Source organism: Salmo trutta, chromosome 16, assembly GCF_901001165.1.
Source record: "Salmo trutta chromosome 16, fSalTru1.1, whole genome shotgun sequence".
Lineage (NCBI taxonomy): Eukaryota > Metazoa > Chordata > Actinopteri > Salmoniformes > Salmonidae > Salmo > Salmo trutta.
This window is the reverse complement of record NC_042972.1, coordinates 22,224,388-22,232,967: the sequence shown is the minus strand read 5'-3', so window position 1 is coordinate 22,232,967 and position 8,580 is coordinate 22,224,388. Positions and strand designations below refer to the sequence as shown.

General features: G+C 43.3%; 1 pseudogene; it reads left to right on the top strand.

Moving 5' to 3' along the window:
• Positions 1-1,404: 1,404 nt before the first annotated feature.
• Positions 1,405-8,340, top strand: LOC115151193 (acidic mammalian chitinase-like; annotated as a pseudogene).
• The last annotated feature ends 240 nt before the right edge of the window (positions 8,341-8,580 follow it).

Below are 8,580 nucleotides of genomic sequence, written 5' to 3'. Positions count from 1 at the left end.
TATTAGCTATACCATTATACAGCTTACCGTGGCTAAAATTACAACTCTTTAGCTAGCTAGATTAATATAATGAAGCATATTCACTAGCTAGCTTAGTTTGCTTTCTTATTAGCGATAGCTTACAGGCTTAAATGCTTGCTTATTAGCCAATGTTTTCTAGATGGTTTACCAAATACCTTTCTAGCTAGCTATGATCAGGGGTGGAAATGGGCCGAACAAATGGGAAAAGGCATGAAATAGCTTCTATCCATAGCCAGCAGGGTATTCCCTGAAAGATGGTTTAACAAATTCAGGATTCCCTGAACATATCCGGCTTCTCTAAACCAGATAAGGGAGTCCAGGATTTCTTGGTTCCAGAACAGCTACTTCTCGTTTAACCCCCTATAGTCGATTGACACACCGGTGCGTCAACCTAATTAACATAATAACAAAATCCACATCAAAATGTGTCAATTTAAGCTAGAGATATCTGTTATTTTGCACTTTATATATGGCTGCATTGTAATACATTATTACAATTACACTACAGCCAGATAAACCAACCTAACTATTTGGCAAGTACCAAAACTTTTGCCAGGCAGATCATGAGGTTACACAGGTCTGTCTTAAGCCTGACGTTCATTTTTAAATCGACCCCTTGCCCCTTACCCTTTAGTCACTCCTCATACCACTATCCCAGAGGCACTTCCCTACCCCAACCTCCAGCCCACTGAAAGTAGAACTGAAACATAAGATAGGTATATGGGCCGAGCTCAACCTTGAGCTGGACTTGGTGGAATGTTCACCATATAATTTACATCTATCCCATTTCAAGGTCAATTTTTACAAGTATATAGGGGGTTTGGTGGTAGGAGAAGGGGGCTAGCTAAGGTGCAAGGGATAGTCGTAGGGGCTAGGGTGTACTGAAGAGGCTAAGGGGTTATTAAGGATCCCGTCCCTATGGTTGTACTTTTCTGCAAATTATTACAACTGAAAACAGACTTGCTTTTTAATTGTCAGCTAATAATATCTTAATACAAGGATGTATGAAGTTTATCAGAGTTTTAGTGAAGGCAGCAGAAACCCTTGTTCAAACAGGTGAATGAGGCTTTCTAGGGAGATTTTCCTAGGGAGTTTTTCCTAGGGAGTTTTTCCTATGGAGTTTTTCCTAGGGAGTTTTTCCTAGCCACCGTGCCTCTTTCACATGCATTGCTTGCTGTTTGGGGTTTTAGGCTGGGTTTCTGTACAGCACTTTGAGATTTCAGCTGATATACAAAGGGCTATATAAATAAATTTGATTTGATTTGATATGCTTATTGAGTTTTGTTGCATAATGGAAAAGCCATAGAGATATGAGAGAGATAGGAGAAGTTGCTGAGAGTATAAAAGGGTCCAGCAGCCCATGGAGCAAAGTACAGAGCAACCATGGGCAAACTACTCATTGGTGTTGGTAAGTAGAAGCACTTTCTGGCTTATTTAGCTTATAACTAACTGTACCAAAGCTAACATTTTATTTATATTTTAATTGTAATGACAATCACCGACATTCAAATATACATGGCTCTATACTAAGGCTCTGGCTCCCTGGGGAGGGAATAGGCCACTGGCAAATGTCCTCTAGCTATGCATTTTGTCAATGCTGCTGTGGTCAAAGTCTGTTTCTAAGGACTGGGGTTGCCAGCCCCATGACCAGCCTACACTCTTAGAAAAAAGGGTTCTAAAAGGGTTATTTGGCTGTCCCCACAGGACAACCCTTTTTGGTTCCAGTATAACTATTTTGGGTTCCATGTAGAAGCCTCTGTATAAAGGGTTCTACATGGACCTCAAAAGGGTGCTACCTGGAACCAAAAAGGGTTCTTCAAAGGGTTAATATATGGGGACAGCCGAAGAACCCATGTAGATTCTAGATAGCACCTTTCTTTCTAAGAGTTGCGGCGTACCACGGCCTGGTGGGGGCTCCCTCTGTTGGACATGCCAGGTCTCGACGTGTCCTCCGGCCAGGACTAATTGGGGCTGGTGAGTAATCAAGGGGCTGATTGCTCACCATCATACAGGGCCAATAAAGTTGCCAGGAGGGCAGCTCACGGGAGAGGTCATAAACTTCTCTCTGCTACCGCATGGCAAGCGGTACCGAAGCGCCAAGTCTAGGACCAAAAGGCTCCTTAACAGCTTCTACCCCCAAGCCATAAGACAGCAGAACAATTAATCAATTGGCCACCCGGACTATTTACATTGACCCCCCTGCTTTGTTTTTACATATCTGCTACTCGCTGTTTATTATATATGCATAGTCACTTTACAAATTACCTCGACTAACCTGCTATTAGATTTTTTTTACTTTAGTTTATTTAGTAAATCTTTTCTTGTCTCTTTTTCTTGAACTAGAAGGGCTTTGAGGAGGCATTTCACGGTAAGGTCGACACCTGTTGTATTCGGCGCATGTGACATTTTTGTATTTATTTGATTATATTTGAGGTAGTGAGAGGTTGCTACCGGATAGACGTCCTCACGGTCTGCTAGAACCAAGGGGTTCCCAGAGGAGAGAGCATTCCGTGGAGCCCAGAAGACAGTAACCCAGAAGAGGTCTCCTGGGGGAGGCCAGTTTCTTTTATTTTTCTTTATTGTTTTGTGTCTGATCTGTGTAAACATTTAGATCAAACCCCCTGGTCTTCCACAGTGTGTATATTCATGTCTGAGGGGAAGGCGTAGTAGAACAACGGCACATTAGTCATTATTTTTGCAGTTCTGAATTTCAAAAAAAGGTCCAGTTTTCAGGACCACGAATTCAAAATCCATCTAGACACCGTTGCCCTAGAGCACACAAAAAACGATACATACCTCGACCTAAACACAAAGCTGTGAATGATCTGAGAGACAAGGCAAGAAGGGCCTTCTATGCCATCAAAAGGAACATAAAATTCGACATACCAATTAGGATCTGGCAAAAAATACTGGGGTCCGCTTACCAACCAAGAATTCACAAAATGGGACAAACACCAAATTGAGACTCTGCATGCAGAATTCTCCAAAAATATCCACTGCGTACAATGTAAAACAATCAATAATGCATGCAGAGCAGAATTAGGCCGATACCAGCTAATGATCAAAATCCAGAAAAGAACCGTTAAATTCCACAACCACCTAAAAGGAAGCAATTCCCAAACCTTCCATAACAAAGCCCTCACCTACAGAGAAATTAACCTGGAGAAGAGCCCCCTAAGCAAGCTGGTCCTGGGGCTCTGTTCACAAACAGACCCCATGGAGCCCCAGGACAGCAACACAATTAGACCCAACCAAATCATGAGAAAAGTAAATATATATATTACTTGATACATTGGAAAGAATTTACAATAAAACTGAGCAAACTAGAATACCATTGCACTGCACAGTGCCCTATCCCATCTGGACAAGAAGAATACCTTTGTAAGAATGCTGTTCATTGACTACAGCTCAGCATTCAAAACCAAAACCTCCAAAGTCATCATTAAGCTCGGGGCCCTATGTCTGAACCCCGTCCTGTGCAACTGGGTCCTGGACTTCCTGACGGGCTGCCCACAGGTGGTGAAGGTAGGAAACAACACCTCCACTTCACTCATCCTCAACACAGGGGCCCCACAAGGGTGCGCGGTCAGCCCCCTCCTGTACTCCTTGTTCACTCATGACTGTGTGGCCACGCACGTCTCCAACTCAATCATCAAGTTTGCAGATGACACAACAGTAGTAGGCCTGATTACCAACAATGACAAGACATCCTACAGAAAGGAGGTGAGGGCTCTGGGAGTGTGGTGCCAGGAAAATAACCTCTCACTCAATGTTGACAACAAAGGAGATGATTGTGGACTTCAGGAAACAGCAGAGGGAGCACGACCCTATCCACATCGACGGGACCGCAGTGGAGCACGTGGAAAGCTTCAAGTTCCTCGGCGTACACATCACTGACCATCTGAAATGGTCCACTCACACAGACAGTGTGGTGAAGAAGGCGCAACAGCGCCTCTTCAACCTCAGGAGGCTGAAGAAATTTGGCTTGGCACCTAAAACCCTGACAAAGTTTTACAGATGCACAATTGAGAGCATCGTGTTGGGCTGTATCAATGCCTGGTACGACAACTGCACCGCCCGCAACCTCAAGGCTCTCCAGAGGGTGGTGCAGTTTGCCCAACGCAAACTATCTGCCCTCCTGGACACCTTACAGCACATGATGTCACAGGAAGGCCAAAAAGATAATCAAGGACAACATCCACCCGAGCCACTGCCTGTTCACTCCGCTATCATCCAGAAGGCGAGGTTATTATAAGCAGTGGTGGAAAAAGTGCCCAATTCTCATACTTGAGTAAAAGTAAAAATACTTCAATAGAAAATGACTCAAGTAAAAATGAAAGTCACCCAGTAAAATACTACTTAAGTAAAAGTCTAAAAGTATTTGGTTTTAAATATACATAAGTATCAAAAGTAAATGTAAATGCTAAAATATAAACAAGTATCAAAGGTATAAATAATTCCAAATTCCTTACATTAAGAAAACCAGACAGCACCATTTTCTTGGGTTTTGCATTTATGGATAGCCAGGGGCACACTCCAACACTCAGACATAATTTACAGACAAAGTCAGCCAGTGCAGAGATAGTAGGGATGACCAGGGATATTTTTTTGATAAGTGCATGAATTGGACCATTTTTGTGTCCTGCTAAGCATTCAACATGAAACAAGTACTTTTCGGTGTCAGGGAAAATGTATGAGTAAAAAGTACATTCTTTCCTTCAGGGATGTAGTGAAGTAAAAGTAAAAGTTGTAAAAAATATGAATAGTACAGTAATGTACAGATACTCCAAAAAATGACTTAAGTACAGATTGCATCAAAGCTGGGACCGAGAGACTGAAAAACAGCTTCTATCTCAAGGCCATCAGACTGTTAAATAGCCATCAACAAGCGGCTTCCACCCGGTTACGTAACTCTGCACCTTAGAGGCTGCTGAGAGGCCATTTTACGTACATTTGAGATTTACATGTAGCAAATCAGAAAACAATAATGTGAATTACAGAGTCTGTCAACCCTGACTCTGAAACTGCCTGACTCCCAACTCTACCATTACTGATACCCTTCCATAGGATCCTCCTACATCCTGTCATGTTATTTCACAAACTGGGGCCAGTACCATCCAGGAGCAGGCAAGTATTTGATCGCTGACTTGGACCCCTTCCTCTGTGACCATCTGACCTATACCTTCGCCTGCATGGGCAACAACGAGATCAAAACCTCCGATTGGAATGATGAGATACTCTTTGGAATAGTTCCAGGCCCTCAAGAACCAGTGAAATAGACACACATGCACAAACACACAGACAAACACACACTCTTTCACGCAGGCAGGCACGCACATACACACTCATGCAGGTGTGCACACATTCATGCAGGCATGTACACATGCAGGCACATACCCACACAAAAGCAGGTACACACATTCTCATTCAGGTACGTACACACACATACCTAAACCAGGACTAACCCTAACTCTTGTATTTGTTTACAAGAACAGCAACCTAAAGACCTTGCTGGCAATTGGAGGGAACTTTGGCACTCAGCCACAAGTGGAGATACACACACACACACACACACACACACACACACACACACACACACACACACACACACACACACACACACACACACACACACACACACACACACCCTGTGTCTGAGCAGTGTGTGTCCCAAGGTTAACAGAGATAGTGTCCAGTACAGCCAACCACCAGAAGTTCATCAACAGTGCGATTAAGTTTGATGGCCTGGACTTTGACTGGGAGTTCCCTAGATCCAAAGGCCCGCAGACAAGTACAGATTCACCATCTTGGTGCAGGTCAGACTCACACACACATGTGACTGAACAAACACGAATGAACACACACACCTGTTGTAATGTTCGATTGATTAATGTGACGACTGCTGTTCATCGAATGATTAACTGTTTATAATTACGTGATTAAATGAATCAGGTAATTATTAATTCAGTAACCTGGGGCACCATGGGAAAGTTTGGCTTTATTGAGTTTCTATTTCCCAAATTAACACAAAGAATATCAGAATATTGATTTTACAACAGTCGCTTATTAATTAATTTCCTCTACAGTCTCATTCTGAACGTCGCATAATCCAGGAATCTGCACAAACCCGAGTCACACTAAATAAGTCCGTACCACACCAATTGAGTTGATTATTTATTTACTAACAAGCTAAAATGATAATATAAGATACACATACACAAACACAGTCTAGGCTATTGAATAGATCTTAGTACACTGAAACAGGTCTGACCAACACAATATGACACGTGTTACACAAAATGGGGATTTCAACAGAGAGAGAAAGAGGGAGAGAGTACAAGAGAAAAGCACACTTGGGTACATTTGTAAACTATGCTTAGTCTAACCCTAACCTTGACCCGAACTGCCGCTCTTATGGGTCAGAATATAATGATGTAATTACGTATCGAAGGTCTCCAATGGGGTGTCTCTTTGTGGACCGGGTTCACCTTCTCTCTCATGACGGCACTTCTTCGGTTACCGGGTGTAACTCTCTGATTGTCCTCACAATGTCAGTGTCCTTTCTCTTAGTGGTCTGTTTCCTCGCACTTGTTCTTAAAGAGGGGTCTTCTGAGGATGGCTAATCAGCCATATAGGTGGTTCCAGCGTGGGAATGAAAGCAGTGTAGACACACGATTCCTTGGAGAGAATAACCGGGTGGTCCTGCTTGAATTCAACCTCTTACACAGCTACTCATCCATAGCATAGATTGTTAAAAGGTTCCTTTGTCTTCTTCAACCTCGTGTTGCGTTTTGTAGTTACAACTAATCAAACCTTGGCTGCAGCTCGTGGTCACCCTCGGGTCAGAAATGGGTGTTTCCACCTTTAGGTCAAGTTCTCTTGGCGTAACTAGTTACGAGGCAAGGTCTGGATTTTACTGAGATCCAATTTAGACAACTAGAAAAGAGGACCAACCGTCCTCGTCTGATTCTGACTGCAGCTGTGTCTGGAAAGAGGACCATTGACACTGCATACCAGATCCCCAAGATTGGACAGTCAGTACATACACACTGGGACTCAATGATATCAATTCTCATGCAAAATGTGTGCACAAAAACATACATGATCTATCAAATAATACCTTGCATATTGGAAATGGTTTGTTTATTCAAGCCACTAAATAAATATTTGTATCTCTCTCCCTAACACTCAGGCTGTTGGCCTTTGGCCTTCTGAATGTGATGACCTATGACTTCCATGGATCTTGGGAATTCAACACTGGAGAAAACAGCCCTCTACCAAGGACCGGCTGATCAGGGAAACCATATCTACTACAAAGTGGCGAAACACTTTCATTCTACTTCCCTCTTTATCTCCCCCTCATATTTCTCTCTACCCATCTCTTCCCCTGTTTATCAAATCAGTCTCTTCCTGCCTGTCTAGGTTCCAGTTGAGCGTGAGTAACATCTTTATTTTTCCAACCTTCGCTATCTAGTGTTCTCACTACCAGATACTGTGTGTTCTAAGGACTATGCCATGAAGTACTGGAAAAGCAACAGTGCCCCTGCCGAGAAGCTCCTGGCTGAATTTGCCACACCTTTCAGCTGGCCAGTGGCGCTAACACTGCTGTAGGCGCTCCCACCATTGGCCCCGGCCCTTCCGGACTCTTCACCAGACAGGCTGGCTTCTTGGCCTACTACGAAGTAACTGACACAGGACCAGGATACAGTAGGTGTGAAATGACACCCTATTCCTTACACAGTGCCCAACTTGTGTGCTCTGGTCAAAGGTAGTGTACTATATGGGGAACAGGGTGCCATTTTGGACTCAAACAGTGTGTGTGTGATTACATCTGCAGCTTCCTGAAGCAGGCTTCCCTTTGAAGACGATGTAAACTCCCAACCCTAACGTGTGTCTTTAGATCTGCACCTTCCTGAAGCAGGGAGAGATTGAGGTCTGGGACTCTACCCAGATGGTGCCCTACAACAAGCAGAACGTGTCGGTCAGATACGATAACATCAAGAGCTTCCAGAACAAGATCTGTGTTTGTATCTGTGGGGGAAAATATATGACTAGAGGGTAATGGAGTAGCATATTACTCTGTTACATTCACAACCCTCTCCATCAAGATCTCAAACAGATCTGGGTTCAAATAGTAGTTGAAATGATTTCAACCCCATCTCATCTCTCCCAGGTCGTTTCATCAGCTTCATTAAATAGTTCCGACCCCTAAGTATGTCATGAAGGAGCTGGGTCTAAAGGCTGTGTGGTTGTTAGGGCCGGTTGTCATGGCCCATTCTAACATCAGCACCATGTAATGTCTAACCCACTCTAATAAACTCCCAAAATATGATTGCATCCTGCTGTCTGTCACTTTACTTCCTTTGAGGTCAACTACATTGCACTTGAACTGTGCAGAATCACTGATCTACAAATCACCTTCCATCCCACATAACTACTCAGTATGTGATCAATATTAGCAACTCTGCACCTCAACTTCAATAAACAAAAAAAACATTTTTAAGTATTCAACTAGACAAGGCAAGAACAAATTCTTATTTACAATGACAGCCAACCTTG